The sequence below is a fragment of the Planococcus citri genome, chromosome 2 (assembly GCF_950023065.1).
Source record: "Planococcus citri chromosome 2, ihPlaCitr1.1, whole genome shotgun sequence".
Classification (NCBI taxonomy): Eukaryota; Metazoa; Arthropoda; class Insecta; order Hemiptera; family Pseudococcidae; genus Planococcus; species Planococcus citri.
The window spans coordinates 3,366,015-3,393,500 of NC_088678.1; the positions used below are offsets into that span (position 1 = coordinate 3,366,015).

The window sequence follows — 27,486 nt, forward strand, 5'->3', positions numbered from 1 at the left end:
AATTTCAGATGTTCAAAGCAACCGAACAACAGGTGTTTCACAGTTGTTTTTTTCCCAAGTTCGTACAATACGGCGCACGTATCCATCGAAACATTGAAATGATATGATTTACGCGACATTGACTCATATCGAATTACAAGTACCATAAGTTTCGAGAACTTCATCTTTTAGGTAAACAAATTTTAGCGATGAGAAACACTCGTACAATTCATCGATGAACGGTTTCAAGGACAAATGCTTACGCATCCTTATCGCAGCTAAGCACCTTGAGTTTACACAGATTTGTTGGAATTTTATCAAATTTTGTGAGAAACTCTCGTACAATTCATCAGTGAACGGTTTCAAGGACAAAATGCTTACGCATCTTTATGGCATCTCAGCACCTTGCGTTTACACAGATTTGTCGGAATTCTACCAAATTTTTTGATTCGTCGTCGAGGGGTTTAAGGCGGTCACGAGTCAGAGATTTTCGATTATAAAATAACCAGATGCGATAGGTTTTCCACACAGTTGTTTTCCAGTCCTAGCTCACAGTTCGTTTTTCTGAAACTCGCGTGTGACAGCAGTACTTTGTGAAATATCTACACACGTACAAGTTCTTCTTCAGGTTTATAGGCAGTTTGATTGTAACCATGGTTTCTCGCGTTTTCATCGTATGTACTATTATCTTTTTCTCGATGATCATGAACATGGATGCAAAACTAGACATTACCAACACGGATTACGAAAATAAAGGAGGGTAAGTTGTCTTGAACAAAAAAAAAAAAAAATAGGAACCTCGTGAAGTGTCCTTCAGGGACTTTTATGGATGATGGAAAGTAGTCTCAGTGGTAGATAGCTCTGTGGCCCAAGTACCACACCATTGAAATTTTAGCTGGCAGTTTTAGTTCAGCTTCAGCGTCAGCAGTACCTAAATTTTGAATTATAAAATTGTCGTAAACCGCTACCCCGCGGCGTTCTAGTGCGAAAACTTTGACCCACGCGCTTGACCAAGGGGCGTGTTTTATTTTCCGTTTTCAGCAAATTTTTGTAACATCACTTATCAAAAAGAATACTTACCTATTCGAATTCTTTATTTTTAATGAATATCGCATACAAATCCTGTAAAAAAATCCCTCTAATTTCGTATTCTATTTGAATGCGAATATCTCACTAAAAAAATGGAAACGTTCCGCTGACGAATTCAGCGACGATTCTTTTTCATTTTTTTCAGTGCCATTTTCGCACAAGCTAATAGCCTATAGTCGCATTTGAATTGAACGCGGAACGCGAATTTAAAAGAATTTCCTTCACAAGAATCTTTAGTTTTCATGCAATTTTCGCAATTAATTCGCCTCCTAATTAGTCTGGCATATGACAAAAGGAGTAATTGCACCCCCCCCTCCGGGACAACTTTTTTCTTAAAGGAGACATCCTAAGGAACATTTTAAAAGCAAACTTGCCCAAAAAAAAAGTTGGCCTTACTTACAAAATGACGGCCATTTTGATTGACAAGGTCAGCCGAACTCGTAGATTTTGCGTTTCAACATAGGACTCGCATGAAATTTTTCGAACTTTACAAACGTAGATCGAAAGATCATGCAAAAATTCATCACCTGTCAAAATTTCAAGTGCTAAAGTGCGTTTTTAGATTTTTGGTGAATTTTTAAAAATCGAATTTAGGCAAAAAATGAGGGAAAAAATCAAAATTTCACCAAATTGACCAAGAAAGCTGAAATTTGAGGTACACCCTATTCTCGACATGCCGAATCGATTAGAAAATGTTTCAAACCGTTTTGAGCAGTTCTGGAGCCTCCAGATAATTTTTGAAACTCGAAATTCCCGCAAAACTTCATCAAATTGGAGTTGTAAAGCTAAAATTTATTCTAAAAACTAATTTCAATACGCTACGAAGAACTACAGGTGAATTTCCAGTCGTTTTGGAGCCTCCAGCGACTTTTTGAAAATACCTGGAGCCTCCAGCAGATTTTTGAAACTTGAAATTCCAATATAATTCCCTCAAATTTGAGTTGTAAAGCTAAAATTACTCGACACTTCAGGTGGGTTCATGTCATTTTAGAACATCCAGTGACTTTTTTGAAAATTACTGAAGCCCCCAGCAGATTTTTGAAACTTTAAATTTTCACAAAATTTCATCAAATTGGAGTTGTAAAGCTAAAATTTACACGACACTTCAATTTTAACGACCTCTGAAGACGACTTCTGGTGGGTTCAAGTCATTTCAGAGCCTCCAGCGAGTTTTTTGAGAATTACTGGGGCCTCCAGTAGATTTTTGAAAGTTGACATTTCTCCAACATTAATTTATCAAATGGAGTTGGCAAGCTGAAATTTATATCGCAGACTGCACGGTGGTTTCAAATGGTTTTGAAGATTCCAGCTACTTTTCGGAAATTTTAATTTTCCAAAAAACGCCATACGACCTTTCATAAAGTCGCTGGAAGCTCCAAAACGACTTGAAATCCACCAGTAGTCAACTTCGTAGCGTATTGAGATTAGTTTGCAGAATGAATTTCGATTCTCCGCCTCAGTTTCATGAAATTTTGGGGAAGTTTCAAGTTTCAAAAATCTGCTGGAGGCTTCAGGAATTTTCACAAAGTCGCTGGAGGCTCCAAAACGACTGGAAATTTACCTGTAGTTCTTCGTAGCGTATTGAAATTAGTTTTTAGAATAAATTTTAGCTTTACAACTCCAATTTGATGAAATTTTGTGGGAATTTCGAGTTTCAGAAATCATCTGGAGGCTCCAGAACTGCTCAAAACGGTTTGAAACATTTCCCAATCGATTTGGCATGTCGAAAATAGGGTATATCCCAAATTTCAGCTTTCTTGGTCAATTTGGTGAAATTTTGATTTTTTTCCTCATTTTTGGCCTAAATTTGATTTTTAAAAATTCACCAAAAATCTAAAAACGCACTTTAGCACTTGAAATTTTGACACGTGGTGAATTTTTGCATGATCTTTCGATCTACGTTTGTAAAGTTCGAAAAATTTCATGCAAGTCCTATGTTGAAACGCAAAATCTACGAGTTCGGCTGACCTGTCAATCAAAATGGCCGTCATTTTGTAGTAAGGCCAACTTTTTTTTGGGCAAGTTTGCTTTTAAAATGTTTCTTAGGATCGTCCCCTTTAAGAAAAAAGTTGTACCGGAGGATCTGCGGGGGGGGGGGGTGCAATTACTCCTATTGTCATATGCCGGACTAAATGGAATGAGAATTGAGACTCCTTTACGCGAGTTATGCAATAACGAGCAGAAATTTGCGAATTTCAACTTTTCGTTCGTGTTGATTTCTAATTGGTTTCTCCGTGTTGAATTTTACTGAATTTTTTCGCGATGATTTAAAATGATTGTTTTTGTATCTGGGTAATTTTAAATAAATTTTCTCGACGATTTTTAAGATAAATTTTCCATCGGTGATTTAGAATTTCATTTTTCAAATTCCATCTTCGCGATTTGAAACTGATTTATCGTTTGTTTCTCCATTGTTCAATTCGAACTATTTTCTTGAGTAATTACAAACAATTTCTTTTTGTGATGATTCCAAGTGCAATTTTTATTGCGACTTACTTAGTATAAACTGTCCAGCTATTGATTACCATTGTTCGGAATTATTTCGTGAAGATTTCAAATTAATTTTCTGCGGTGGGGGGTTCCAAATTAATTTTTCCTCGATGATTTCGGATGACATGCGTTTTCGTTTTTGATACCTACTGAATTCTAATCATTTTTCTGGACTTTACATATTTTCGCTTTCGATCAATATCACTGGTTGAACAATTGATGCAAACACTACAAATACCCTATTTATGTGTTGTTTTACAGAGCAAACGTATGTAACGATGAATCTGAAAGCAAACTCAATGCACTTTGTGCAGAACACTTCGGGACTGGATGTACAGGAGAATGTAAAAAATGGTGGATAAGATTCGTAATGAATAATTCAGATAAGAAAAAAATTTTAATTTGCAAAAATGGTGGTGCTATACAGGGTTGCCTGTATAATAAAGACGGTACCGTTACAAAAACTGGTTATTCTGCAGAGGAGGAGTGCTCGTAAAATACACTAACACGAAAAAAACTGATTTCCATCCCCCAAGTATTTTGAGATAATTTTTCAAGACAGCCTCGTATATCATATCTGCTATTTTGAAGAGTCATCTCAAAATACCTAGCTGGTGGAAATTGCTTCTCTTTGTATCCTTTTGAAAAATTTTAAGCTAAGTTTTATTGTTATTATTTTTATTCAATTACCTACATATATTCATAAGTACGAAGTAGTTAAATACATATAAGTATATTTATTATAATCAAATATTTCCCCTAGGGCCACGTTTTGTTGTAGATTATTAATTAATTTTATTTGTTTAAATATATCTGTGTGTGCAATGAAGTAATTTTATAATTTATTTGACCATATCATCATTTAACTGGATGTACTTACGATTTAAACGAAATGGAACTAGATCGAAAGGAAATGTTCTAAGAGCCCCGAGACCGGAATCTCAGCTCAAAATTAGAATTTTTCGAGTCGAATGACAGGGAGTAGGCACAGTGGAAGTACCTCGTCAAAAAACTGTTCGCTGTATGTACCTTCTTGAATTTTTTTCACTTGCCTGGAATTTTCGATATCGTTTAAAAATTTACTTCTGAACCGGCACACCTGAAATTTTATGTTTAAGTGAGGTGAAACGGTCAACAGGGCACTCAACCCGATTCGCGCAAATGGCAAAATATTTTGCCAATGCCACTAGGTGTACTAATGGCAAAAAAAAGGCAATATAATGGCAAAGCTCCAACCAATGAGAAGACAGCATTTTAACTTTGCCAATGTGGCAAAAGATTAAATTTTGCCAATAAGATTGCCACTGGTGGCAATCTCATTGGTAAATGTTTTGCCACCGTTTTGCCACTAGTGACAATTTAATTTGCAATGATTTTGCCTCTGTTTTACCACTGCTGGCAATCTCATTGGCAATTATTTTGCCAATGATTTTGCCACTCAGTGGCAATCCTATGGCAACTGATTTACATAGGTACCTGTAAAGAACACATTTGAAATTTGAAAATCGTTTATTTTAACGGTCAAAGTTGCAGGGAATGATGCAATTAATGTCTGAAGTCGAAAATCAATCTGTACCTAATTATATGTACCTGTATACATTCATTGTAGCATTAGTACCATGTGCTTTGTTTTATCTTGTTGTAAGTACATAGGTACACGCATATTATGTAATTTGGTTTTCAACTGATTCAGACGTTGTTACAGTATTGTTTTCATTAGAGTATCATTATGGAAACTGCATAATCTAAAGACTTGGCTGGTACATGGTGAGCATAAATACACCCAAGTTATGATACCAGATGATGTGATTTCCTCAACGATCACTGTAACATAACGTCTGAATCACTTGAAATCAATTCGCAAAATACATATGTGCATGTGCATAGGTATAGGAAGTTACAGATACCCACAACAAGATAAAACAAAAGTCATGGTACCTATCTCATGATAGATGTATACAGATATATGGTACTTACCGATTCATCTTCGACTTCCAGACGACATTTTCACGCATCAATTATAACCAAATTTCTGTACAACGTGTTCACTACTTCACCATCAACTGAAAACTGAACCAAAGTATGAAGTAACCAACGAGGCAGAGTGGAACATGCGCTCGACTCTGCCTAATCTCATCTTATCTTCCCCACTTCTGCGAATAGATTATTTTTTGAAATTTAACGGACAAAGTTTTGTCACTATTGGCAAAATGTTGTAAACGTTGGCAAAATTTTGTCAAAACTATCATAAACAGAGTGTAATCTGTATTGTAGCAAGTTTTCAAAATTGCCATCACTGGCATTTTCGTCTGGTTTTCATTTCAATTTGAGCTTTACCACTCTTTTGCCAAGAATGGCAAAAAAAAGTGCCAATCAAATTGCCACTGCGCGAATCGGGAAGTAAGCATCAAAAAAAGTTACTCATCTGGGAGCCGACGAAGTTCATTTTTGGCCTTTGACGAGTGATTTGAAGAAAAATTGATGAACTGCTGGAGGCTTCAGAATAACCTAAAACTTTCTTTTCTAAACCAAAAAAAACAAAAATTCTGAAACTTCCATAAATTCAAAAAAGAAAAAAACAATTTTAATAAATTTTAAGCTCTAATGCGAATTATATCAATTGGCAAAGTTGTCATTTCATCGTTTATTTCTAGTCGGGGAGCCGGCTTAAGGATCTATTGCACCGTACCCCCGTCGATCCTCTGGGACAACGAAAGATCAGGTAAAAATCCATCACCTGTCAAAATTTCAAGCGCTGAAGTGCGTTTTCGATTTCAGGTAAATTTTTGAAAATCGAATTTATGCCAAAAATGAGGAAAAAATCAAAATTTTACCTAATTGGCCAAGAAAGCTGAAATTTGGTATATACCCTATTTTCGACATGGCAAATCGATTGGAAACTGTTCCAAACCGTTTTGATCAGTTCTATGAAGCCTCCAGCAGATTTTTGGAACTCGAAATTTCTACAAAATGGTGTTGGAAAGCTGAAATTTATTCTGATAACTAATTTTAATGCTTTACAAAGTACTGCAGGTAAATTTCAAGTCGTTTTGAAGCCTCCAGCGACTTTTTGAAAATCACTGAAGCCTCGAGCAGATTTCTGAAATTTTAAATTTTTACGAAATTCCATCAAATAGCGACGGAAAGCTGACATTTACTCTACACTCCAATTTTAACACCATGTGAAGACGACTTCGGGTGGGTTCAAGTCATGTTGGAACTTGCAGCGACTTTTTGAAAATTACTGGAGCTTGCCGTAGATTTTTGAAACTTGAAATTCCCGCAACATTTCACCAAATGGAGTTGGCAAGCTGAAATTTACTTCGCAAACTAATTTCAATACGCTACGAAGTCGACTGCTGATGGATTTCAAGTCGTTTTGGAGCCTCCAGCGACTTTTTGAAAGGTTGTATTAGTCCAGTCAAATTAGCTCATATGAGAACTCAACCTGGAATAAATTGGGGGAAAATTTTTTTTGCGCCAAAATGCTCAGGATGGTGTCCTAAATGACATACTAAAACCCACCCTAAATCCGCCTGGAGCTTCTCCCCCAGACCCACATTTGTGACCCCAGAACCGTTTTTCGCGATTTTCTCGCGAGCAGTTGATTTTACGTCAAAAATAATTCTATTTTTGTATTCTACGTCAAATTTCCGATCTAGTGATGTATCAACTGTCCTTCTACCCCCAAGGGGGCGGGGCTGGAACCATTCAAAAAAGGGGGGTTTCCTGAAAAATACATAAAGGCTATAGGCGCCTAAGAGGGATGAAATGGTCCCCGGGAGTGTTCGAGTTGATATCAGCATAGAAGGTGGGTACGCTGGAGAAACTTGCGCTTGGAAAATTTCAGATCCACATGTCCTCCCCTTTTTGGTGACCCCCCCCCTCTTCTGAAATTTCAATAACATTTTTCTCAGCCCCATTTCAACCTATGTTGAAAATTTCTCTGGGAGTTATGTATACCCTTGGAAGGTACCCCTACCCCCTCCCCTCATATTTACCTCTCAAAACGGCGATTTTTAAATTTTTTTATGCCTATTAACAATCAAGATTGCGAGGTACAATCTTATAAACACGTTTTTTGATTTCAAAATTTTTGCTTCGGTGCGGCGTGCTGAAAAGTTGAAAAAATGTGTCTTGGGGGGGGGGGTGATTTTGAAATTTTGAGAAACATGAATATCAATGAGTAGGGTGTCGTTTTCTTGTGATTCGATACCGCTGAGCACGAATATGACCTCAGATTTTCTGCTACACTCACCTACCCCTCTCCAGAGCCCCTCAGCCCCCTCAATTATCACGATTTTCGAAATAAAGTTATTTTGATGACATTGGTGTCGTTTTCATAGAAAACGACTTGAAATCCACCAGCAGTCGACTTCGTAGCGTGTTGAAATTAGTTTGCAAAGTAAATTTCAGCTTGCCAACTCCATTTTGTGGAAATTTCGAGTTCCAAAAATCTGCTGGAGGCTCCAGAACTGCTCGAAAACTGTTTGAAACAGTTTCCAATCGATTTTCCATGTCGAAAATAGGGTATATCCCTAATTTCAGCTTTGTTGGTCAATTTGGTGAAATTTTGATTTTTTTCCTCATTTTTGGCCTAAATTTGATTTTCAAAAATTCACCAAAAATGGAAAAAGGCACTTAAGCGCTTGAAATTTTGACTAGTGATAAATTTTTGCCTGATCTTTCGATCTACCTTTGTACAGTTTGAAAAATTTCGTGCAAGTCCTATGTATATCGGAACGCAAAATCTGCGATTTCGACTGACCTGTCAATCAAAATGGCCGCCATTTTGTGAGTAGGTAGGGCCATTTTTTTTTTTGAGTACAAGGGCTAGAAATGTTCCTTAGGAGTCTCCCTTTAACAAGAAAGTTGTCCCGGAGGATCGAGGGGGTGCAATAGATACTTAAGCGAGCTCCCCGACGATTCACTTTACAAACTAATTGTCATTTTATTCGGCAAAATTGGTATTTTTTGTCATGGCAAAGTTTTAGGCCCCGCCCCCCCTAAAAAACCTCTATAACTTTGTTCCCGTCCGGTTGACCACTGTTTGCGAAATTGAGTGAAAAGGCAAGAACAAAAATCCATCGCACAACTTGCATTCTTCGAGCATCCGAACCTGAGAAAAAAACAGGACGAGAAATATTCCATAAACGGGAGGTGATAAAATTTTGAGGGCCCGATTACGCGTTCCCCGCTCTCGCCTTTAAGATTTGATAATAACTTCATAAGGATGAGTCGCTGATGAAGAAGGCTGAATAACATAGCCTCAACAATCTCCCTCAAAGACCTAGTTTTGAGGGCGAGGTGGCCTCCCAACGTTGGATCATTGGTGAAGAAATTAAGTTTCAAAATAATATTTGGTTCTATTCGTTGCATAGGTAGGTAGTAGGTACCGGGTCCGCCAACTAAAGGTATCACATTTATTTTCTTAATTATTTGGCTACACTGATAGCTAGAACGCTCGGAAACACTATTAAAGCTCTTTAGGAAACACACCATTCGATAGCCAAAACTACAACGTTTTTTGTGTTAACAATTCCATTTCTGCTGATTCACTTGTAACAATGCCTGAATGGAATTAACAAATGAGCATTATTTTGCAAAATTTTTAAAAAAGTTCATTTCAAAAAGTTTTAGTTTCTTGCCAAAAAATCAAAAACTAAGCATTCTAGAAAAAAACTAACGACATAACGTCGATTGGAAATTTAATTCTCTACAATTCTCCTAAACTCCATTTTTCCGTAGAGTACTTTTTTCCGCCTCCAGACCGAGTTTTATGTAACGCAGTTTCCAAATTTTTCAAAAGTTCATTTCAAAAATTTGTAGAACTTAACAGTGCCGGTTTTAAGGGGGGGGGGATTTGGGTGATAATCCCCCCAAGAGGCCAGTTTTTTGGAAAAAATGTTGATGCTATAAAGTGGGAATTTTCCAAGCATTTTTGCGCTCTTGTTTCACTGAGATGGATGCCGATTACAAACCGATGTTCATTTTTTTTCATCTTTTTTGAGAAGAAGAAGCCTTTTTTTCTTCTCAAGCCCACATTATAGGTACCTATATTCGTACAAGATTTACTTTCTTTGAATAATATTTTGCAGGCAAATTTCAGTCGCATGAGGTCCCTCCTTTTTAAAAATTAAATAAATGAATGGCATATTTATTCAGTGGCGTGGCCAGGGAGTGAAGGGGGCCATTGTCCTCCCTTGTAAACGAAAATTTGAAATAAAACATGCGAAAGTGAACGTTTTTTTTTTTCTTGTTCGGACCCATTTGTTTCTAAAAATATTCGCTCTCGCTTTGCTCGTGCAGTAATTTTACCTTCATTTTCATAATATAATCACCACACATCACGACAGGTTTCCAGAAAATTACTCCTAATTTCGATTTTTCATGCCTAAAAACCTGGTTTTGCCTCCTTTGCGCAAATTCTGACTATGACATATGACACAGTATTTATTTGATTTCTGCTCTCCGAGAAGCTTAATTTTACCCCCCCCCCCCCCACCCACCCAAAAAATGAGATAGCAAAATTGTTTGGTTCTGACCCGATTATCCCCCTCCAAGGAAAAATCCTGGCACCGGTACTGGTAGAACAAGAAACGTTAGGATGTTGATTTAGGTACCTATACTACCTAACCTGCATATCTCAGCTTTAGTAGCATGAGACGTTTTCCAACCTCAGAAATTCGAGCAGTGAAATACGAGGAATGATGTGCGCCTGTTAACACCATGGAAATCTTCGATCATTTTGTGTCAATTTCAATTGCCTGCTACGAAGCTGGTACAATCGATTAAGAATTAAACAACCTACACGCAGATTTCAAATCGACGTATACTTCGTGCATTCAAATTTCAGATGTTCAAAGCAACCGAACAACAGGTGTTTTACAGTTTTGTTGGTTTTTTTTTCAAGTTCGTGCATTAAGGTACACATATCCATCAAAACATTTAAATGATATGATTTACGCGACACTGACTTATAACAAATTTTAGCGATGAGAAACACTCGTACAATTCATCGGTAAACGGTTTCAAGGACAAATGCTTACGCATCCTTATGGTATCTCAGCAGCTTGCGTTTACACAGATTTGTCGGAATTCTACCAAATTTTTTGATTCGTCGTCGAGGGGTTTAGGGCGGTCACGAGTCACAGATTTTTCGATTATAAAATCACCAGACGCGATAGGTTTTTCACACAGTTGTTTTCCAGTCCTATCTCGCAATTCGTTTTTCCGAAACTCGTGTGATAGTAGTACCTACTTTGACGTACCTACATATCTACGTACAAGTTCTTCTTCAAGTTTATAGTCAGTTTGATTGTAACCATGTTTTCTCGCGTTTTTATCGTATGTATCATATTTGGCTCGATGATCATGAACATGCATGCAAAAATAGCTCTCACTCAGGGGGACTACAAAAATAAAGGAGGGTAAGTAAGTACCTAGTCTCAAAAAATGATATCAACACGGCTTCTGTCTTACTAGGAACTTCGTGAAGTGGAAGTGGTCTTCTTGGTGGTATATAGCTCTAGGCCCAAGTACCACATCATTGAAATTTTAGCTGGCAGTTTTAGTTCAGCTTCAGCAGTACATTTCGAATTTTAAAATTTTCATAAACCGCTACTCCGGCGGCTCAGATTTTTTTCAGGCCGTTCTATGGGAAAATTTTGACCCACATGCTTGACCAAGAGGCGCGTGTTTCGTTTTCCCTTTTAAATTCGAATTCTTTTTTTTTTTTTTTTTTGATAGAAATTAATGTTGGTGCGATTTTCGCTTTAAATTCACAGTCGAATAAAATGCGAAAGTCGCATAAAAATCCTGTAAACAATCCCTCTCATTTGGTATTCTATTTGAATGCGAATTAAACGCGAAAATTGCACTAAAAAATGGAAGCATTCCGCTGACAAGTTCAGCGACGATTCTTTTTCATTTTTTTTCAGTGCGATTTTCGCATAGCCTAATAGCCTAGTCACATTCGAATAGAACGCGAATTTAGAAGAATTTTTTTTACAAGACTTTTCAGTTTTCATGTGATTTTTGCAATTAATTCGCCTCCTAATCGAATGAGAATTGAGACTTCTTTATGCGAGTGTGCAATAACAAGCAGAATTTTGCAAAATTCAGCTTTCCGTTCGTGTTGATTTCGAATTGGTTTCTTGGTGTTGAATTTTACTAAATTTTTTCGTGATGATTTCAAATGATTTTTTTTAAATGAATTTTCTCGACGATGTTCGGAATTATTTCGTGAAGATTTCAAATTAATTTTTTGCGACGGGGGTTCCAAATTAATTTTTCCTCGATGACTTTGAATGACAGGCGTTTTCGTTTTTGATACCTACTGAATTCTAATCATTTTTCTGCACTTATATTTTCGCTTTCGATCAATATCACTGGTTGAACAATTGATGCATACATTACAAATACCCCATACTTACTTATGTGTTGTTTTACAGAGCAGACGTATGTAACGATGAAAGCAAACTTAATGGACTTTGCGAAGAACACTTCGAGGCTGGATGTATAGGAAATTGTGACACAACTTGGATAAGATTCTTTAATGATGATTCAAATAAATACAAAAGGCTATAGGTGGATAAGTATGGTGAATTTGCCCCCGAGAGCTTCAGGGTTGATATTTGCATGGAAGGTTGGTACCCTTGAGCACCTTCCGTCACGAAAGTTTCAGACCCCCAGGACCCCCCGTTTTTGAGAAAGCCCCCCTTTTCTAAAATTACAATAAAATTTTTTTTCTCAGCCCCATGTGAACCGATTTTTTTAATTTTTTGGTATGTTGTAAACATCCATAAGAGGCATCCCCACAAAAAATTTCAACCCCCTCCCCCCATATTTTCCCTTCAAAATGGCGTTTTTTAGTTTTGTTTGCCCGTTTTAGCAATGATCATGATTCGGCACAAAAATGCGAATAGCATTTTTAAATGTATTTTTGACTCCTACAAAACATATATTTTTTTCAAAAAAAAATTTTTGGTGGGCCGTGGTCAAAAATTGAAAAAACCAACAGGGGGGTTAAAAATGGATTCTGGTGTAAATCATTGTTTTTGGTAAACAAGGTGTCGTTTCCATATGAATCGAACCCCCCGAACACGAATATGACGCCCAATCTTATGCTACCCTCATCCACACCCCTCCAGCGCCTCTGCCCCCTTCTCAATTTTTACTATATCAAAAGTTCAGCTATTTTCGTAATATTGGTGTCGTTTCCAAATGAATCGAACCCCCCGAACACGAATATGACGTCCAATTTTACGCTACCCTCATCCACACCCCTCCAAAGCCTTAGCCCCTTTCTCAATTTTTACTATACGAATACGAGTATTAAAAGTTGAGCTATTTTCGTAATGTTGGTATTGTTTCCATATGGATCGAACCCCCCGAACACGAATATGACGTCCAATTTTACGCTACCCTCATCCACACCCCTCCCCAGTGCGTCTGCCCCCAACTCAATTTTCACTATATTAAATATTGAGCTATTTTCATAATGTTGGTATCGTTTCCATATGAATCGATTCCTCCGAACACGAATATGAATTCCAATTTTTTGCTACCCTCATCCACACCCCTCCCCAGTGCGTCTGCCCCCAACTCAATTTTCACTATATTGAAAGTTCAGATATTTTCGTAATGTTGGTATTGGTTCCATATGAGTCGAACACTCCGAACACGAATATGACGTCCAATTTTATGCTACTCTTATCCACACCCCTCGAGTGCCTCTGCCCCAACTCAATTTTCACTACATATTGAAAGTTCAGATATTTTCAAAATGTTGGTGTCGTTTCCATATGAATCTAACACCCCGAATACGAATATGAAGTCCAATTTTATGCTAACCTCAACCACAACCCTATACAGTGCCTCCGCTCCCACCTAAACCATAAATGTTTTCACTAACTCTGATCAATCTTCTACAAATAATTACTCGGGTTGTTATTACTTTTAAAAGTATGTTTCGTGAAGGTTGAAAACTCGTAAAACAATGACCATCGCAAGGTTCAAACTTTAACATTCAAGTTTCGAGGTTTCCATTCGTGCCAAAATGACACCCAGCATTATGAAAATAGGTTTAGCATTTCAAATAATAAAAATTGTCGAGCTGGCTGCAGCCTGAAAGGCGATGGATGAGAGTAGAGCTAAATTGGAATTCATATTCGTGTTCGGAGGAATCGATTCATATGGAAACGATACCAACATTATGAAAATAGCTCAATATTTAATATAGTGAAAATTGAGTTGGGGGCAGACGCACTGGGGAGGGGTGTGGATGAGGGTAGCGTAAAATTGGACGTCATATTCGTGTTCGGGGGGTTCGATCCATATGGAAACAATACCAACATTACGAAAATAGCTCAACTTTTAATACTCGTATTCGTATAGTAAAAATTGAGAAAGGGGCTAAGGCTTTGGAGGGGTGTGGATGAGGGTAGCGTAAAATTGGACGTCATATTCGTGTTCGGGGGGTTCGATTCATTTGGAAACGACACCAATATTACGAAAATAGCTGAACTTTTGATATAGTAAAAATTGAGAAGGGGGCAGAGGCGCTGGAGGGGTGTGGATGAGGGTAGCATAAGATTGGGCGTCATATTCGTGTTCGGGGGGTTCGATTCATATGGAAACGACACCTTGTTTACCAAAAACAATGATTTACACCAGAATCCATTTTTAACCCCCCTGTTGGTTTTTTCAATTTTTGACCACGGCCCACCAAAAATTTTTTTTTGAAAAAAATATATGTTTTGTAGGAGTCAAAAATACATTTAAAAATGCTATTCGCATTTTTGTGCCGAATCATGATCATTGCTAAAACGGGCAAACAAAACTAAAAAACGCCATTTTGAAGGGAAAATATGGGGGGAGGGGGTTGAAATTTTTTGTGGGGATGCCTCTTATGGATGTTTACAACATACCAAAAAATTAAAAAAATCGGTTCACATGGGGCTGAGAAAAAAAATTTTATTGTAATTTTAGAAAAGGGGGGCTTTCTCAAAAACGGGGGGTCCTGGGGGTCTGAAACTTTCGTGACGGAAGGTGCTCAAGGGTACCAACCTTCCATGCAAATATCAACCCTGAAGCTCTCGGGGGCAAATTCACCATACTTATCCACCTATAGCCTTTTACTTTGCCGAAAAAATAATGTTGTTCAGGGATGCCTGTATAATAATAACGGTACCACTACAAAAACTAGTTATGACGACGGCGAGTGCTTGTAAAATACACTAACACAAAGAAAACTGATTTCCACCCCTAAGTATTTTGAGGTAATTCTTCAAGACAGCCGTGTTTATCATATCTGCTATTTTGAAGAATTATCTCAAAATACCTAGCTGGTGGAAATTGCTTCTCTTTGTATCTTTTTGAAAAATTTTAAGCTAAGTTTTACTGTTATTATTTTTATTCAATTACCTTTATTCATTTAAATATGTAGTTTATATAAATTTTCACCAACGTGAAGTACGAAGTAGTTAAGTAGATATATTTATTATAATCAAATATTTCCCCTATGGCCACTTTTTGATGTAGATTATTAATTAATTTTACTTGATTAAATATATCTGTGTGTGCAATTAAGTAATTTTATGATTTATTTGACCATATCATCATTTAACTGGATGCATACGTACTTAAGATTTGAACGAAATAGAACCAGATCGAAAGGAAATGTTCTAAGAGCCCTAAGACCGAAATTTCAGCTCAAAATTGGAATTTTTCGAGTCGAACGATCGGGAGTAGGCACAGGGGAGATACCTCGTCAAAAAATTGCTCGCTGTATGTACCTTCTTGAATTTTTTTTCACTTGTCTGAAATTTTCAATATCGTTTAAAACTTCACTTTTGAACTGGTACACCTGAAATTTTGTGTTTTAAGCGAGGTGAAACGGTCAACAGGGCACTCAAGTAAGCGCCGAATAATGTTACTTATAGGAGCTGACGAAGTTCATTTTTGACCTTTGACGAGTGATTTGAAGAAAAATTGAAGAGCTGATGGAGACTTCAGAATGACCTAAAACTTTTTTTTTTGTTAAACCAAAAATAAAACATTTCTGAAACTTCCATAAATTCAAAAGGGAAAATGACAATTTTTATAAATTATGAGCCTTAATGCGAATTATACCTATCAATTGGAAAAGTTGTCATTTCATCTTTTATTTCACTTCACAAGCTAATTGTCATTTTATTCGGCAAAATTGGCATTTTTTGTTATGAAAAGGTTCTAGCAACCCCCCCCTCCCTCCCAAAAAAAAACTATAATTTTTTTTCCGTCAGGTTGACCAATATTTGCGAAATGGAATAAAAAGACAAGAACAAAAATCAATTGCACAACGTGCATTCGTCAAGCATCCGACATCTCTAGATTTTATGAATTTTCAAAAATTTTCAAAAAATTCAAAAAATCTGTTTTCAAGCAGACGATTTGGAAAATTTTTTTAACCCTTTAAGTACCTAAGCCCCCAGAAGAATCTGACGGATGGAAATTAAAAAATTTCATTGAATGGGAAGGATCTAACTTAGTTAAGGAGAGTTTTTTAAAAAATAGAGGTTTACTCAAAATTTCATTTCTAGAAAAAAATGCTCAAAATGGGAATTTTTTCTATCCCAATTTCCAAAGTAGGGGTGCAAAAATTTTCAAAAAAGTATCTTTGGGTAATGTACCACCATCAAAATGTGAAAATTTGAATAACACATCGCATCAAAAGTTTTTGAAGTCAAAGTCCAAAATTTTTAGGAAAAATGAAAAATGATTTTCCACACAAGTTGTTGTATGGGGGAGAAAGTAATTATGCGCATTTTCTCTCGTCGTCTATGGTTGTACTTGTAAAATGCACACGTCCGCGTCCAAAATGTGAGGAACACATTTCAAAATTGAACACATTACTTTTGTTGATTCTCAATATAATTGCATTTTTTCGCATAAATGCAATTATCCACCAACATTATATCCTCTGACTCTTTCCTAAGGAGTAACTTGATATCGTGAAGCGCAAAGTCATAAAATCATAGAAAACGTCATAAGTTGATAAGTTGTTCAGGTAGGAAGCTCTGATGGTAGATCTTCTCAGGGTTGAAGCGTACGAAGGAAATTATGACATCTCAATTAGCCAAATAATAAATTCATGTATTGATATTGTAAACACGTAATATCACAGGTTGCTCAAATTGTATACATGAATGAGACTTCTATAATTAAATAATAGTTATAAACTTCTAATAGAAAACGTAATAAATCGAATGCGTAATTTGGTGGCAGGCTTTCAACGTTTTCAGTTGCATATTGAGCCCAAAACCAAAAAGCTCATATGCAACCCCCTGTTGGGGTCTTGGTTAAGGACATCGCGTTCTCTGGAGTACCGTGTCTACTGACGAGCTTTTAACCTCGATGGCCGAGTGCTAGTTACATTCCACGGTTCCTCATTTATGATCCTTCATGACTTATATCCCACGATGCAGTGGAGATATAAGAACGCGTAAGGCGTGACTTGATATGTTGGTCCATGATGAATGGGATAAGTTCCAAGCGTCCTTAGACAGCGTATCCGCAGCATAAATTGGTATTTCGTAAGTCTTGGTCACCGAGGTATTCCACTGGGCAGCAAGAAGTCGAAAGTGTGAGGAGGAATGCGTACAACAACTGGAACAGCTGGCGTGATGAGTTGTTGGAACTAACAACTGAGTAAAAAACGCTTGTGCAGGAGCTTATAAGGGCGAAAGTTCAACGTAAAAGTAGCAGGGATGACGGATATTTGGTGTAAAAGTAGGGACATAACGGCGCCCGTCGCGTAGGTCTCATTGGCATTAGTAAATAGGTGGTGGTATTGCGGAAGGGTTGATGAGTCGCGAATATTTCCAGCAGCTGACGTCACGAATACCTTGTAGAATTACGTAGAGACGTTCATTTTCTACCGCCTATAGTGGAAAAAGTGGTCATTTCTACCGCTACATTATGACAATAATTACATGCAGATATGGTACCATAGTGACATAATTTTCAAATCAAAAAATTTTTGGTCAACCATAACAAGATTGACGATGGGGACTTTCATTTGAAAAAAAAAAAATTATTTTGGAAAATGAGTTTCGAGGTCGTTCTGAGATTAAGTAGGTATGAAAAATATCTACAATTTTTGGTAAAACTTTTCAAGATCAATTCAATACCATAAAAATTTTGAAAATTTTACAATTTCCTTTTTTGGAAATTCATTAAATGTTTTCCATGTACCTACGGAGAAATCAAACTTTGTGAAGGTAGAAATTACAGGAGAAATTTAAAAACTACCATAAATGGAAAAATTAAATTTGAAGTTTTTAATTTTTCAAGAACTTCTTGCGTACCTACCTACTAACTGTACCCGAATCGATCATACCCTCATTTTTGAAAAATTCGGAGAATTCTGGGTTTGATTCTAAGGTGCTCGTATTATAATGCAATTTTTCAATTTTCATCAGTCAGATTAACTTCTCGAGTCTCAAACCAGTTCATGCCCAAAATTAAGGTTTTGTCCCCTACTTGGCAAAATTCTGGCTACGTCATTCACTGATTCAGGTATGTTGTACTATTGAAGAAAAAAAAACTCGCAGTTGGGAATTTTTCGCCTTTTTTCAGTTGGGTTATCCTCCCCTCCCCCTCCACCTCCCTAAGACCTACCTTTCGGTACGCTCCTGATTGTAAATAAACTCAATTGATAATTATTCAGGTTGGATATGATATCAAAAAAGGTATTCTGATCGGGTAGAAAAAGTTCAAAAATCGAATTGAATGGAGAAAAAATTATTCAAATCACAAACACGAATGGTTGAAATTTTTGAATCGGAGACCTACTTCATTTTGGCGATTCGAGTAAGTTCGAATTATTTAATTCTAAGAGGTAAGAATTTCTTTAAAAATTATTTGAATCGCGAATAAAACTAAACAATTTGAATCGCGCCCACTCCTGGTACTACTTTTTTTTTTGACTAGTTCCAGACTCTTTATAAAAAAGAGTAAAATTCTGAGTTTTTTGAAGAATTGGACTTCCAAAAAATGGTATAATACCTATCATTTCAGGTAAGTATATTATGTGAATTTGAATTGCTACAAAGACGTTGAAATTGAATAAGAGAAACAACGCTCGCGCCGTTTTCAAAATTTCAACGTATTTCGTGCAGACGAATTTCAAACTTTCATAACAACCGAAAGCCAGCAGTTTTACAGTTGGATTTTTTTTCAAGTTTGTGCAATATGGCACACCTAGACTTACATACGCACGCATGATAGGTTTAGGTACATACACTTACATGTGTATATTACACGGAAAATAATTGAAAATTTCATGCTTTCACGACACTGGCGCATACCGAATACCGTTACAAGTCAGCTTTGAGCACAGGCACCTAAACAAAACTGCATTTGAGAAAAACAAATTTTAGCTGTGAGAAGCTTCATCGTCAAGGGGGTTTGAAGTGTTCCTGACTAAGCGATTTTTCGATTATAAAATAACCAGAATGCGATGGGTTTTTCACACAGTTGTTCTCCAGTTCTACCTCACAGTTCGTTTTTCCGAAGCTCGTGTGACAGTAGTACCTACTTTGAAGTACCTACATATCTACGTACAAGTTCTTCTTCAGGTTTATAGGCAGTTTGATTGTAACCATGTTTTCTCGCGTTTTTATCGTATGTATAATCTTTTGCTCGATGATCGTGAACATGGATGCAAACATAGCTCTCAGTCAGGATGAATACGCAAATGGAGGGTAAGTTGTCTTAAACTAAAAAAAAAAAAAAAAATGATATCAACACAGCTTCTGTCTTACTAGGAACATCATGAAGTGGAAGTGGTCTCGGTGGTAGATAGCTCTTGGTCCAAGTACCAAACCTTTGAAATTTTAGCTGGCAGTTTTACTTAGTTCAGCTTCAGCAGTAAATTTTGAATTTTAAAATTTTCATAAACCGCTCAGATTTTTCTCACAGCGTTCCAGTGGGAAAATTTTTACCCACGTGCTTGACCAAGGGGCGTGTTTCAGTTTCCCTTTTAAACTTGATTTTTGCTTTAAATTCACAGTCGAATAGAATGCAAAAATCGCATAAAAATCCTGTAAAAAATCCCTCTAATTCCATATTCTATTCGAATGCGAATTGAACGTGAAAATCGCACTAAAAAAATGGAAACGTTCCGCTGACAAATTCAGCAACGATTCTTTTCCATTTTTTTTTTTCAGTACGATTCTCGCGCATTTGAATATTACGCGAATTTAGAAGAATTTTTTTACAAAGCTTTTCAGTTTTCATGCGATTTTTGCAATTAATTCGCCTCCTAATATCGAATGAGAATTAAGACTCCTTTACGCGAGTAAGTATATGCAATAACGAGCAGAATTTTGCGAATTTCTGTTTTTCGTTCGTGTTGATTTCGAAACGGTCTCTTGGTGTTAAATTTTAGTGATTTTTTTTCGCAATAATTTCAAATGATTTTTTTTGTATCTAGTAATTTTTAATAAATTTTCTCGACGATTTTCAAGATAAATTTTTCATCGATGATTTAGAATTTCATTTTTCAAATTCGATCTTCGCGATTTCAAACCGATTTAAAATTTGTTTCTCCATCGTTGAATTCTAACCATTTTTTTGAGTAATTACAAACAATTTCTTTTTGCGATGATTTCGAGTGCAATTTTTATTGCGACTTAGAACGAACTGTCATGGCTATTGATTACCATAGTTTGAAATTATTTTGTGAAGATTTCAAATTAATTTTCTGCGCTGTTGAACAATTGATGCAAACATTACAAAGACCCCATATGTGTTGTTTTACAGATCAAACGTATGTAACGATGAAAGCAAGCTTGATGAACTTTGTGTAGAGCACTTCCAGACTGGATGTACAGGAAAATGTGAGACAGCTTGGATAAGATTCTCACATAATAATTCAAATAGAGCAAAAATTTTACTTTGCCGATTAAATAATTCGGTTCAGGGATGCCTGTATAATAATAAGGGTACCGTTACAAAAACTGGTTGGGTAGACAACGACGAGTGTTTTTAAAATACACTAACACAATGAAAACTGATTTCCACCCTCCTAAGTATTTTGAGATAATTCTTCAGCACAGCCTCGTACATCATATCTGCTATTTTGAAGAATTGTCTCAAAATATCTAGCCGGTGGAAATTGCTTCTCTTTGAATCCTTTTGAAAAATTTTAAGCTAAGTTTTACTGTTATTATTTTTATTCAATTACCTTTATTCATTTAAATATGTAGTTTATATAAATTTTCACCAACGTGAAGTACGAAGTAGTTAAGTAGATATATTTATGTATTATAATCAAATATTTCCCCTATGGCCACGTTTTGATGTAGATTATTAATTAATTTTACTTGTTTAAATATATCTGTGTGTGCAATTAAGTAATTTTATGATTTATTTGACCATATCATCATTTAACTGGATGCATACCTACTTAAGATTTGAACGAAATGGAACCAGATCGATAGGAAATGTTCTAAGAGCCCTGAGACCGAAATTTCAGCTCAAAATTGGAATTTTTCGAGTCGAATGATTGGAAGTATTAGCCACAGTGGTGGATTTGTCAAAAAACTACTATTTTTTTTCACTTTTCTGGAATTTTCAATATAGTTTAAAAATTCACTTATGAACCGGCACACCAGAAATTTTGTGCAAGCGGGGTGAAACGATCAACGGGGCACTCAAGTAAGCACCAAATGATGGTACTTAAGTATAGGAGCCGACAAAGTTCATTTTTGGCCTTTGACGAATGATTTGAAGAATCATTGAAGAGCTGCTGGAGGCTTCAGAATGACCTAAAACGTTAATTTTCATCATCATCATCATCATCATTGAACTGTGACCCGGTGAGCTGTTCAGCCCATCTGGGAAAATGTAGAAGAATTGCTCGCTGATGTATCATCAAGTCTTTTCTTCGGTCTTCCTCTACTCCTCCTGCCAGTTGGAGTGTACTCATTGACTTTTCGAGGGGACCGTTCATCAGACATTCTGTCAACGTGTTTTCGCCATTTCTTTCTGTAATCTTTCACTTGTCTAATGATTGGCTCTGCTCCTAGCTCTTTCAGGATGTATTCGTTCCTTTTCCCATCTTGTCTAGTATATCCTGCTGTGGCTCGCATGAATCTCATTTCCACTGCAGTTACTCTGCTTTTTATAAGTTCTCATTGTCCATGTTTCACTTCCATACAGCAGCATTGGTCTTGCCAGCGTATTGTAGATTCTTATTAGAGTTTCGGCTCTGACTTTTCTTGGAGCTACGGCTCAGTTTATAGCTGGGCTTACTCTCAGGAATTTACTGATCTTAAGTTGTGCGTCAACTTCTCCTTCATATGACAGCTCACATTTGAGATATTTAAAGTTTTTAACTTGTTTCACTTGCAGTCCATTTACAACAATTTTACTGTATATTGGCTCTTTCCCCTCAAAGACCACCACCTTTGTTTTTAACAACAAGATTCTCATTCTGTACTTATCAACTACTTTCTGAAGGTTGTACATTGCTCTCTGCAAGTCATCTTTGTTGTCAGCAAAGACCACCTGATCATCAGCAAACAGCAGGGTATTGACATGGGTGTTCTTGATGTCTAGCCCTTTTGGCTTGGTTTTCAGCCATTCTTAATCATGTCATCAAAGTAGATGTTGAACAGACTACATGACATTGGGCATCCCTGTCTTACTCCTCTTCCTACCTTCTTTGCTTCCGACATGTTTCCAGATCTTACTCTTATTATATTATCCGTGTATATTTCTTCAATTAGGCGTACTATTTGTTCATTCACTTTGATTTTCCTCAGGATTTTAAACAGCTTCTTCCTTCATACTCGATCATACGCCTTCTCCAAATCAACAAAGCACATATGGGTCTCTAGGTTATATTCTCGTCTCTTCTCCATCAGCAGCTTTGTTGCATATACTCTATCTATGCATGATCTTCCCTTTTGAAATCCATTTTGGCATTCCAATATTATTGGCTCCGCATGGCTCTCGATTCTTCAAGCTAGCATCTTTGCAAGTATTTTGTAAGCAGCATTTAGTAGGCCAATTCCATGGTAGTTTCCTGGGTCATTTCAGTCTCCTTTTTTTGAAGATGGGTATTACAATTGCAGTGCGGAAGTCTTCTGGTATGGTCGCACCTGATAGTATTTTTTGTAGAAAGCTAGCAGTCTCTTCTTAATGGTTATTGTGGCATTCTTGAATACATCTGTTGGTAATTTATCACAGCCCAGGGCTTTTCCATTTCTGGAGCTTTTCAAGGCTCCATCTAGCTCTTCCCAAAAAAAATGGCTCATACTTGTTCTCCTCATGGATTGCCACTTCAATTTCATTATTGGGATCACTCCATAGGTTCGCATAGTAGTCCGGCATATGACAATAGGAGTAATTGCACCCCCCGCCGATCCTCCGGGACAACTTTTTTCTTAAAGGGGACATCCTAAGGAACATTTTAAAGCAAAGTTGCCAAAAAAAAAGTTGGCCTTACTTACAAAATGGCCGCCATTTTGTAAGTAAGGCCAACTTTTTTTTGGCAACTTTGCTTTAAAATGTTCCTTAGGATGTCCCCTTTAAGAAAAAAGTTGTCCCGAAGGATCGGCGGGGGGGTGCAATTACTCCTATTGTCATATGCGGGACTATAGTATTCAACCTTTTTTTCACAGTCTGGTTGGGCAATGTTGACTCTGTGTACCTCATCTTCCGATATTCTTTTGATTATTTTGTACACTTTTGGTTTTAGTTTATATGTGTCCCTCTCCATGTTCGCCACAAACCTTTCTTATTGTTCCCGTCATGTTTCTCTTATCATCTTTTTGTGTGTTATACCTATACTCGATCTGTCTAATAAGTTTATCCAGTTTTGAGTCAGTTTTGGGAGAACACCTCAAGAGTGGTTTTTTGACCAGTTTTGAAAATAGATGGTGAAAAAACCACTCTTGAGGTGTCCTTCCCCAAATTGACTCAAATGTGGATAAACTCGTTGAACAGATCGAGTATAACACACAACTTGATTTTTAGCTGCCCAATTTCATATTCATGCATTCTGGAGCAAATTAAAAATTCTGGAGAAATTTAATCCAAAAAAAAAAAGACATTTCTGAAACTTTTATAAATTTAAAAAGGAAAATAACAATTTTTAAAAATTATAACCTCTAATGCGAATTACATCAATTGGCAAAGTTGTCATTTCATCTTTTATTTCACTTTACAAACTAATTGTCATTTTATTCGGCTAAATTGGTATTTTTTGTCATGGCAAAGTTTTAGCCCCCCCCCCTTAAAAAAATCTTCATAATTTTGTTCCCGTCCGGTTGACCAATATTTGCAAAATTGAATGAAAAGACAAGAACAAAAATCCGTCACACAACTTGCATTCGTCAAGCATCCGAACCTGAGAAAAAAACAGCGCGAGAAATATTCTTAAAGAGGAGGGGATAAAATTTTGAGGATCCGATTACGCGTTCCCCGCTCCCACCTTTAAGATTTGATAATAACTTCTTAAGGATGAGTCACTGTCACTGATGAAGAGGGCCGAATAACCTAGCCTCAACAATCTCCCTCGAAGACCTAGTTTTGAGGCGAGGTGGCCTCCAACGTTGGGCCATTCATGAAGAAATCAAGTTTCAAAATGAGATTTGGTTCTATTCGTTGCATGGGTATAAGGGAATAGATGATGCAAACACAAACTTTTCAATCGTGATCATTGGTTGGAGGAGGGGACAACATACAGAAGATAGGTAATTAGGTCTGTATCAAATTAGCACGCTGGGGGATGAGGTAAGATGAGATGAGAGACTGCAAAGAAGACTCTATTAGCGTAATTGTATAGTGACACCCATAGCCAGTAGTTATAGAATGGCGCTAACGTACAGTAGTATACCAGGGACTTGGGTATTACATTACATATTGCTATAGAGACCTACACGTAATATAGTGTGATCTGCGATGATGCGAGTACCTATGTACCTAACCTGTAATCAAACGGGGGAAGAAAAAAAAACAGAAGAAGAAGTATACGCACTATAAACAACTCTTATCTCTAATTAACATTATAAAGCGCGCAGCGAGCACGGCAACAGCAGCAGAAAAGTATTACATTCGAAGCTCCGTATAGCTGGCCAGCTATACTTATGGTCGTGTAAGACATAGTATTAACTAGAAACCACTGATTACAGTTCGTGATCAGTAGTAAATGTAACAGTAGCAGCAACAGTTAGCACCTACGTTATAGTGGTCGTGAGTTGTAAAACTAAAATTGTTGGCGAGAAAAGGCGCACGTCACCTTCGCCCGATACCTCGACTCTTTGTACAGGTACTCGTATTATACCTAGATATCTTTTCACGCGTATGTGTGTAATACTGCGTACTCGTACTCGTACAATACCATACGCTATTTTACTACATACTCTGCTGCTGCCAGTGCCACCGAGCATATAGATATACTGATGCTGAAGCGAGAGAGAAGATGCGACGGCCAGCAGCAGGCGAAAAAAAAACAACAGCCACTATAACGTATAAGTTGCCCTCGGTATACGATGAAATTTATTACACGCCAATTGTTCGAGCGTTCGTTGTGTGTAGCCTTATCTTATGGTACCTATAGTATAGGCGAATAACGCTGCTCCTGCTCGCAGCATCCATATAGGCATAAACCTATCCGCGCAATATCCGTGATTCCATCAAAAGAAGATAAACCATTAAACGAGACCGATTTCCAACTACTGCTCTGCTGCTATAATAATAAATATTATTCGGCGCCGTTTTTTCTCCCCTTTTTATCGATCGATAAGAGTAAGTGAGCTTTGCGTCCAGTTGCTACTCACAGAGTGTAAGAAGAAAAAAAAAAGCAAAGTGAAGAAAAAACGCGATTCTCTTGTTCGAGCTGCTGTATCTACCAGTTATAAATTTTAATTACTCGCATAGCTTCTGCATTTTCTATACGTTCTGCGTGTGGTACTATGAGAGACTTGATGTGGGTTTTATTTTATTTGCGTTTTGAAATTATACTGCGATTGGATGACCATTGTTGAAGAGTAGTGTCTGCTGCTTGGGATCCGTATTGATGAAGTGAGCTTCTTTCATCGGGTGAGAACTTGGCATGATCGGGCTCCAGCCATTGAACATTATACTAACAAGGGAACCTCTTGAGGTGTCATACTCCGATTTGAACGTGACCGCGATTTTTGGAAAGAGCATAGTCTAAATCCCTCAAAACCAAATTTTCAGCTGCCCAAGTTCATTTTTCGATTTTTGGCGAATTTTTAAAAATTCAAAATTGACTGTTTTCGACAATTTATGATTTTTTTTTAAAGTACGTACTTGATCAATAAAAATGGTCAAATTGAGTCCTAAAACTAATAATAATTACCTAAATCCAAATTTCACCATTTCCAGTCATTCTGGAGCCTCCAGCGCGATTTTTTCAATTTCTCCAGAATTTTGAATTTGCTCCAGAAGGAGTGAATATGAAGTTGGGTAGCTAAAAATCGAGTTGTATATTACACTGGACCTGTTTAACGAGTATATCTACATTTGAGCCGATTTTGAGAGTGACACCTCAAAAGTGGCTTTTTGACCAGCTTTTTTCAAAATTACAAAATCCAAAAAATCAAAATATTCCCGTTTGTGTGAAAATTTTCAAAATTCATGCGAATTGCTGTATTTTGTCCAAAACTAACCCCCCCCCCCAAAAAAATTCACAATTTCCAGCCATTCTGGAGCCTCCAGCGCGATTTTTTCAATTTCTCCAGAATTTTGAATTTGCTCCAGAAAGCGTGAATATGAAGTTGGGCAGCTAAAAATCGAGTTGCATATTACACTCGACCTGTTTAACGAGTTTATCCACATTTGAGCTAATTTTGAGAGTGACACCTCAAAAGTGGCTTTTTGACCAGCTTTTTTCAAAATTACAAAATCCAAAAAATCAAAAGATTCTCGTTTGTGTGGAAATATTCGAAATTCACGCGAAGTGCTGTATTTTGTCCAAAACTAACCCCCCCCTCTCGAATCCAAATTTCACAATTTCCAGCCATTCTGGAGCCTCCAGCGCGATTTTTTCAATTTCTCCAGAATTTTGAATTTGCTCCAGAAGACGTGAATATGCAGTTGGGCAGCAAAAAATCGAGTTGTGTGTTATACTCGACCTGTTTAACGAGTTTATTTACATTTCCTCACAAATGAGAAATTTTTGATTTTTGACCTTTTTCCTTAGGTACCTAGATATGTAAAAATTTGGTCAAAAAACCAGTCTTGAGGAGTCACTACCAAAATCGACTCAAATGTGGATAAACTCACTAAACAGGTCGAGTATAACACACAACCCGATTTTTAGCTGTCCAACTGCATATTCACGCTTTCTGGAGCAAATTCAAAATTCTGGAGAATTTGAAAATCGCGCTGGAGGCTCCAGAATGGCTGGAAATTGTGAAATTTGGATTTGGGGGTTAGTTTTGGACAAAATACAGCGATTCGCGTGAATTTCGAAAATTTCCACACAAACGGGAAACTTTTGATTTTTTGGATTTTTCAATTTTGAAAAAAGCTGGTCAAAAAGCCACTTTTAAGGTGTCACTCTCAAAATTGGCTCAAATGTGGATAGACTCGTTAAACAGGTCGAGTGTAATATATAACTCGATTTTTAGCTGCCCAACTTCATATTCACACCTTCTGGAGCAAATTCAAAATTCTGGAGAAATTGAAAAATCGCGCTGGAGGCTCCAGAATGGCTGGAAATGGTGAAATTTGGATTTAGGTAATTAATATTAGTTTTAGGACTCAATTTGACCATTTTTATTGATCAAGTACATACTTTTTAAAAAAAATCATAAATCGCCAAAAACAGTCAATTTTGAATTTTCAAAAATTACCCAAAAATCGAAAAATGAACTCGGGCAGCCGAAAATTTGGTTTTGGAGG

At 36.9% G+C, this 27,486-nt stretch overlaps 1 long non-coding RNA gene across 1 annotated transcript; it reads left to right on the top strand.

Moving 5' to 3' along the window:
- The first annotated feature begins 457 nt into the window (after window positions 1-457).
- On the top strand, window positions 458-4,387 carry LOC135834222 (uncharacterized). The gene is made up of 2 exons (XR_010556615.1): window positions 458-739; window positions 3,820-4,387. It is a non-coding gene; the product is annotated as an uncharacterized LOC135834222 (long non-coding RNA).
- Window positions 4,388-27,486: the final 23,099 nt, after the last annotated feature.